Source organism: Salvelinus namaycush, unplaced genomic scaffold (genome assembly GCF_016432855.1).
Source record: "Salvelinus namaycush isolate Seneca unplaced genomic scaffold, SaNama_1.0 Scaffold3645, whole genome shotgun sequence".
Classification (NCBI taxonomy): Eukaryota; Metazoa; Chordata; class Actinopteri; order Salmoniformes; family Salmonidae; genus Salvelinus; species Salvelinus namaycush.
The window spans coordinates 7,378-16,110 of NW_024060614.1; the positions used below are offsets into that span (position 1 = coordinate 7,378).

The following is an 8,733-nucleotide window of genomic DNA, read 5'->3' on the forward strand; positions in this document are numbered from 1 at the left end:
AAACAATTCACAAACAATCCAACACCTGCTGCTCACTCACTTCCTGAAACTTCCAAAAAGGGGCGTATTCAGGCTGGTATGGCCGTAAGCGAAGGTACATCTCTTGGTACACCATATAAAGTCAAAGTGAGTCTGATAAACAGACATTGCATTCTCACCAATTAGATAAGCAGCTTGAACTTTGGCTCACTCAAAAAGTGGAAGAAATTACATATACTGTAGCCATCACTTTTTAGCACAGATAGTTGGATGAAATACAAACAAACCTTGCTAACATTTCTAAGCGAGGGCACATATTTCAGCCTTGTGGGAAAAAACGGACAAATACAATGACTTCTGACAAATACATCATCAGCAACAGTTTCCCATGCAGCTATCCTACTAGCCACAATAAATACACAAAAGCTCTGGATGTTGAAAACCTATTGCATTGTTCTGTGCTAAGGAGGAACGCATGTATGGACAATTTCATATTGGAAGCGCATGGGGCGCGTATGACACATCATGACCGGGGGGGGGTTAGAGTGGCTTCTCAACTATCTCTTGATTGAAGTACCAGCGTGGCATAAATACAATGCTGCATTTCGCAACATAATGTTTCGACAAAATGCCAACAATGTTTTGCTACAAACAAATGTTTCCACCTTTCGATTGGTCCACAAAGTCTCTTTCACAACTGACTTCAAAGATCTCCATAAGCACAGTCAGTTGACTCAAGTCATCCTTAAGCCTGCCGCCAAGCAACAGTTTATCATTAACAAAGACATCAGGGTAAAGCGCAAACGACCACTCCCATAAATTTTGCAATCGAGATTCCCACATTTGGAAAATTCAAAAGGGGTCAGCCCAGCCAGAGTGGAATGGCTGAGCCCCACACTGGGTGAACCACCTTCTTGATCACAGTATCTCTTCTGCTTAGTGGAGGGCAAGTCTCTCCAGTGCCAACATTTTCCGCTAACGGTAACCACTTTGTGTTCTGATAATATCATATCACATCGACCTGCGTTAAATGCCGTTTAGGAATGCACTTGCACACAGAGTAGTGAAAAAGTAGTTTATTTTGTTTACTAGATTATATCAGTGAACCACTAGATTCCCATCATGCAACACTGTCGAAAAAATCACCAATTACTTTTTAATATCTTAACCTATCTGATATCACAAATGTTTGCGATATGACGAAATACAATCACATTCAGACACACACACACACACAGACAAATGCATGAAACCAATTGATTTATTATCGATAACATCTCAGATTCTCTTGTGCTTTTGATTTACTCCATAAAAGAAGGGTTGTAATTCCAACATGGAAAACACAGGGCCATCAGACACCAGTCCAGTTCCACTCCTCACCAGCATTATTTCCTTTGATCATTTGAACAGGGCGAGGGAGCACAGAGCACACACAAGCTGCATTCAGTAACAATATTCTTATTTGTCTTATGCATAAAAGGCAGTTGCTCCCTGACAACACAAGGAACTTTGATCGTATTAAAAGGGCAGGGGAGACTAGCCCATAGAAGCTGCATTTAGTCAATTCAGCATCAAATGCTTACTACAAGGCAGTGTTGCTGATGAAATAATGCCACACCCCCTAGTGGACAAAAGGCTTACAGCACCTGGTATTCCCAGGCGGTCTCCCATCCAAGTACTAACCAGGCCCGACCCTGCTTAGCTTCCGAGATCAGACGAGATCGGGCATATTCAGGCTGGTATGGCCGTAAGCGAAGGTACATCTCTTGGTACACCATATAAAGTCAAAGTGAGTCTGATAAACAGACATTGCATTCTCACCAATTAGATAAGCAGCTTGAACTTTGGCTCACTCAAAAAGTGGAAGAAATTACATATACTGTAGCCATCACTTTTTAGCACAGATAGTTGGATGAAATACAAACAAACCTTGCTAAACATTTCTAAGCGAGGGCACATATTTCAGCCTTGTGGGAAAAAACGGACAAATACAATGACTTCTGACAAATACATCATCAGCAACAGTTTCCCATGCAGCTATCCTACTAGCCACAATAAATACACAAAAGCTCTGGATGTTGAAAACCTATTGCATTGTTCTGTGCTAAGGAGGAACGCATGTATGGACAATTTCATATTGGAAGCGCATGGGGCGCGTATGACACATCATGACCGGGGGGGGTTAGAGTGGCTTCTCAACTATCTCTTGATTGAAGTACCAGCGTGGCATAAATACAATGCTGCATTTCGCAACATAATGTTTCGACAAAATGCCAACAATATTTTGCTACAAACAAATGTTTCCACCTTTCGATTGGTCCACAAAGTCTCCTTCACAACTGACTTCAAAGATCTCCATAAGCACAGTCAGTTGACTCAAGTCATCCTTAAGCCTGCCGCCAAGCAACAGTTTATCATTAACAAAGACATCAGGGTAAAGCTCAAACGAGCACTACCATAAATTTTGCAATCGGATTCCCACATTTGGAAAATTCGCAAGGGGTCAGCACAGCCAGAGTGCAATGGCTGAGCCCCACACCGGGTGAACCACCTTCTTGATCACGGTATCTCTTCTGCTTAGTGGAGGAAAAGTGTCTCCAGTGCCAACATTTTCCGCTAACGGTAACCACTTTGTGTTCTGATAATATCATATCACATCGACCTGCGTTAAATGCCGTTTAGGAATGCACTTGCACACAGAGTAGTGAAAAAGTAGTTTATTTTGTTTACTAGATTATATCAGTGAACCACTAGATTCCCATCATGCAACACTGTCGAAAAAATCACCAATTACTTTTTAATATCTTAACCCATCTGATATCACAAATGTTTGCGATATGACGAAATACAATCACATTCAGACACACACACACACACAGACAAATGCATGAAACCAATTGATTTATTATCGATAACATCTCAGATTCTCTTGTGCTTTTGATTTACTCCATAAAAGAAGGGTTGTAATTCCAACATGGAAAACACAGGGCCATCAGACACCAGTCCAGTTCCACTCCTCACCAGCATTATTTCCTTTGATCATTTGAACAGGGCGAGGGAGCACAGAGCACACACAAGCTGCATTCAGTAACAATATTCTTATTTGTCTTATGCATAAAAGGCAGTTGCTCCCTGACAACACAAGGAACTTTGATCGTATTAAAAGGGCAGGGGAGACTAGCCCATAGAAGCTGCATTTAGTCAATTCAGCATCAAATGCTTACTACAAGGCAGTGTTGCTGATGAAATAATGCCACACCCCCTAGTGGACAAAAGGCTTACAGCACCTGGTATTCCCAGGCGGTCTCCCATCCAAGTACTAACCAGGCCCGACCCTGCTTAGCTTCCGAGATCAGACGAGATCGGGCATATTTTTTTTTTTTTTTTTTTTTTATTATAAAAAAGTTTCAATTACAATATTTTATCAAATGTACAATACACAAAAACCGAGACTAACATAGGCAGGTGAACAATTCACCCCCTATCAAATCAAAGAACTCAAATAAATAAAATACAACAAAAACTAATAAAAGCCTAACATAAATTCCAATCTCACAAAACAGGCATGTTGAAATCAACTCTTCCGAACAACTATGAAAACCAATAAATTAATAAACATACCAATACTTTCAAAAATTATAAGTGATTCTTCCACCATCCACGTTTGAAATCAACCCACTCCCCTCCACAAAAGCTTCATCAAAACATTCCTTTCCATAACAATAAAACATATCTATATGCTTCTTTAACAATACTACAAAAATATCCCACACCCTTACCTTCTTCCCCTCAAAAAAAGCATAATTCCTCCTACAAAAAATAGCATACCTCAAGAAACTCAAAACAACATTCAACAAACCCACATTAACACCCTCACATTTACCAGACACGCCAAATAACACCAATTCATCCCACACATATTTTTTCAAAATATCACCCCCCCAGTTTCTATGAATCATTCCCTTTACTTTACAAAATAAATCTTTTAACTCCTTACATTCCACAAACAAATGCATTAAATTTTCCGGTGACTCACCACATAAGTCACATTCTCTATTTATTTCCCTATTGATTTGATGTAAAACCACTTTTGTATATATACGATTATGCCTTATTTTAAAATCGTTACTTTCACATTCCATACTATTATATTTTACATTTAAAGTTTTCCATATCTTTTTTACGTCCAAAGTCGGAAAAATTCCTTTCCAAACTTTCTCCGCAGCTGGCCTTTTCACATTTTTCTCTACCATTATTTTATAGAATCTTTTCACTGGGATACTAGATAAATGAGCCTTCTCCTTACTGTTACCAATAAACAAATTTGGAAAGACAAATAAATCTTCCCTAACAACTTCACTATTTATTAAATCCACCCATTTACTTGGTATACTTTCTTTTATCTTCTCATACATATTTCTCACTGTTCCCCTACCCACCTCTACATCCCATTCATGGATGGTATCAAAAATAGCTTCCTCAGGAAAAAAACCTGGAATTACCTCATATGTGTAATCTTTTATTTGTCTAAGACCTGCACTCATGAATACTTCACTATATAACACCTTTTCTTTGTACTTAAGTTTCTCATTCAGAAAAACAGGATGATTCATAATTAGGTCAATATGCCCACACTCATAATACACATTAGGCAACAACTCTGCCCATGCATTTAACACTTCTTTATAAAAATCTGGTACCTTTTCACACATTTTCCTTTTAAGACCCATCAACAAACCATTATCTTCACATCCACCACTCTCATCTAAATAGACTTTGAAAAAATGTTTCCAGCCATAATCTAAGCTGTCATACAAATATTTCTTTACTATTTTTATCCTAATAGCTTTTCTTTTAACATCCAAATCTACAAGTTTTAAACCTCCATCATCATAGTCTGCTATCAATGTTTTCTGCGCAATTCTAACACCTTTACCATCCCATATAAAATTAGACACCACATTATTCAATTCATTTAGAACCCACTCTGGCATGTCTAGAACTCCCAAAACATACACAAGTTTAGATGATACCAAAGCATTTACTACAATTATTTTACCTTTTAACTTTAATTTTCTATTTTTCCAGAAATTCAAAGTTTGCTTGATTTTATTGAGGATCCCTGTCCAAGTTATATCCCTTGCCTCTTTCTCCTCTACACCAATATGTACTCCCAGCACCTTCATAAAATCCTTAGCTACCTTAAATGGAATCTCACACTTATTTGCATTGATATCCCCAAAGAACATAATTTCCGTCTTCTCTATATTAACTTCAGCCCCCGATGCCTTACAATAGATATCTATGATTTTCATAATGCTTTCAATGCTACCTACATCCTTCACAGTAAAAGTAGTGTCATCAGCGTACTGATGTATAACACTGACACCACCACCTGGGATTCCAACACCCCTCACCTCTTTGTCTCCAAGTATTAAAACAGCTAAAGGTTCCGTAGAAACACTGTACAACAGAGCTGACAAAGGACAACCCTGCCTTACTGACCTCTCTATAGGGAAAGTATCTGTTAACACTCCGTTACATTTAACACAACTTTTTGCTCCACTATACAACAAGTTAATCCAAGATACAAATTTTGGCCCAAAACCAAACCTCTCCAAAGTCTGTAGTAGAAAACTATGTTCCACTTTATCAAAAGCTTTCTTAAAATCTAAACTTAAAACTATACCACCTTCATTTTTCATTTGATTAACAACATCTCTAATTGTACAAATTACATCGGCAACATCTCTTCCGGGTATTCCGTAGGCTTGTGTTGATGTAATAATACTTCCAATCACCATTTTCATCCTATTAGCCAAAACTTTAGTCAGTATTTTATAATCTGAATTCAGAAGACTAATAGGCCTATAATTTTCTAACTTTAACCTACTGCCTCTATTTTTAAACAAGATGGTTAACATACCAATTGACATAGACTCAGGGATTTCCTTATTCTCTTCCATATACTGAAAAACCTTCAATAAAATGGGTGCCAAAATATCCACAAAAGCTTTATAGAATTCATTTGTTAAACCATCCAAACCTGGACTTTTATTTCCTTGAGTGTTCTCAATTGCTTTCTTGATTTCCACAATTGAAATATCTTCATCACACATCATTCTATCTGCCTGAGATACTTTGGCACTGATTTTCTCCAACACTTTTGCAACACACACTTTGTCCACATCATTCTTTTTATAAAGATTTCTGTAAAAGGATTCAACTGAATCTAAGATGTCAACAAAATCATTTACCTTTACACCTTTTTCATTTTCTAATTCTACAATATAACTCTTAAATTTCTTTCGTTTTTCAAGCCCCAGAAAAAAGGAAGTACATTTCTCTCCCTCCAAGGCGTACTGTGCCTTACTCCTAACAATAGCCCCTAAACATTTCTTTTTTTCATAAAACCCTAGCTCTGCATGGATTTTCAAATAGTTCACAACATCATAGTCTGGATCAGCATCAGCCTTTTCAAGTTCATGTAACATCCTATTTCTAAGCATTTTTTCTTTCTGCTTATCTAAACGGTTACGATTTTTAGAGTACCTAATACTCCTGTTTTTTACTTTAACTTTCACTTCCTCCCACCATAAACACACATTCTCTTTTAACAGTACATTAGACATTTCATCCTCGATACATTCAACAATTTCCTTTATATAACTTTCTTCCTTTAACAGACTGGCATTTAAACACCAGACACCTCCCCCCCTCATCTCCACAGCAAAACCTATCTGAAATGACATTACTGCATGATCACTGTATGCTGTAAAATTATATGTCATCTTCTGAACCTGCTGTACCACATCTACCTTTGCTAAACATAAATCAATTCTACTTTGTTTTAGTTCATTTAACACCACCTGCCTTCTCGAAAACTCTCTTCTATTTACATTTTCAGCCCTCCATATATCTACAAGATTTTCCTTATTCATTAATTCCCGTAAAGCATTTCTAGACGAATCATGTCTGAAACTATCACATCTCGAGACATCCATTCTAGTACACTTCACGTTAAAATCTCCTACTAGTATACAGTTCTCTGAACACAGTGTTCTTAGGTTATTAAACATATCTCTCCTTTCCGCTTCAATATTCGAAGCATAAACATTAATTAGACGAAAAATGACATTTTGCACTTCAAACTCAATAACAATAATTCTTCCCTGATTATCTGCATATACCTGCTTGACATTTTTAACCACATCATTTTTTACCAAAATAGCCACTCCACATGTTTTATCACTTCCGTGACTACAAAAAATGAGCTCAGACCATTTGCTCTTAATTTCCAGCATTTTGGCGTCCGTCCAATTAGTCTCTTGAAAACACCACATGTCCGTTTCAACAGACACCAAAACCTGCTCCAATTTGTTCATATTTCTTAAACTGTTGCCATTTAGTGATGCAACTCTAATCATTGTTAATATATGCAGAAATATAGCCAAAAACAAACATGTCATTTCAAAATAGACTTTTTCTTTTTTCCAGATCCCGTCACCTCCTTAGCTTTCACTAATGCTCTCTTATTTCTAGCAAACCGCTGAAAATCCTCAATATCTATTTCTTCGTCTGACTCCTGACTTGTACTTGTAAGGGGAGCAACATCCAAGCCTTTTGTAAAACATTCTTTAACAGTGCCATCAACTCCAGTGGACCCAGCCCTCTCCTTGGTTTCATTTTCACACAGGTTTAAAGCTGGTTCAGGCACCTGAGAAGCACCCTGCACCATCTCTACCTGTGTATCCAATTCACCAATCATGTGCTGCTGCTCCACCTTGTCAGCAGCAGAGACCAAGACTGCGTCTCGAGTACTGCCAGAAGGCATTACATACTCTCCAAGCATATCTATAGCTGTCTCTGGAATCACCTGCGACACACTTTCCATATCACTCTCTTCCTCCCCCTCCATAGTCTCACTCCTCTCAACCTCTTCTTCAGTAATGAGGTCCAGTGTTTGCAGAAATAAGACATCCTTTTCCTTCTTACATTTACATCTGTCCTTAGGTCTGTCACACCTTCTACACATATCACCGATGTTCGAACATTCTCTGGCATAATGTCCTTGTTCACCACATTTATGACATACAAATTCTGGACATTCTTTGAGTATGTGTCCCGGTTGAATACATAGTCTACATACCTTCACTTGGTTATCGTGGATCACTCGGAAATATTCAAATCCTTCTACAGTGTTGAATTTGGTTGAGTAAGGTAATGATTGCACACTGTCCGTAAACTTCACCTTACAAAATCTCGTCCCGTCCACAATGTCCGTTCCTGGCCACATCCTCCTCTTGATTGGTGTTGTTGCGTTCACATTCCATCCTTGTAATTTGTCATGTATTTCCTCATCCGTAATATATGCCGGCATGTTCAAAAAGGACACCACAAGTTCATCATTTCCCAGTTCTTTCGCCATTATTTGGCAGCTCTTTATTTTTAGCCCGTCTAGTAGTCTTTCTTTTCCTTTCGCGTGTGACATGGTTATTTCGTACTTATTTCTGTCCTTCATTCTACATCCCAATATCATTCCACATACTTCTTTTATTCCTCTCAGCAATTCCATCGTTGTTATTTTTTCTTCTCCAATAACTTCCACGTTCACCGTCAATTCTTTCTCATATTTTCTTCTCCTCAACTCTTCATTCGACGCTCTTTTTTCTCCGTTGTCCATTCTCATTGTTGTTGTTATTCTTGATGTCGAAGCCATTGTATCCGTCCAATTATTTTACTTAGAATCCCCCA

At 38.0% G+C, this 8,733-nt stretch overlaps 1 non-coding gene and 2 pseudogenes across 1 annotated transcript; all 3 read right to left on the reverse strand.

The window, feature by feature from the left end:
• Window positions 1-768: 768 nt before the first annotated feature.
• LOC120040587 lies at window positions 769-922 on the reverse strand (annotated as a pseudogene).
• Window positions 923-1,613: 691 nt separating this feature from the next.
• Window positions 1,614-1,732, reverse strand: LOC120040591. The gene has a single exon (XR_005475704.1). It is a non-coding gene; the product is annotated as a 5S ribosomal RNA (ribosomal RNA).
• Window positions 1,733-2,416: 684 nt separating this feature from the next.
• Window positions 2,417-2,563, reverse strand: LOC120040585 (annotated as a pseudogene).
• Between the last annotated feature and the right edge of the window lie 6,170 nt (window positions 2,564-8,733).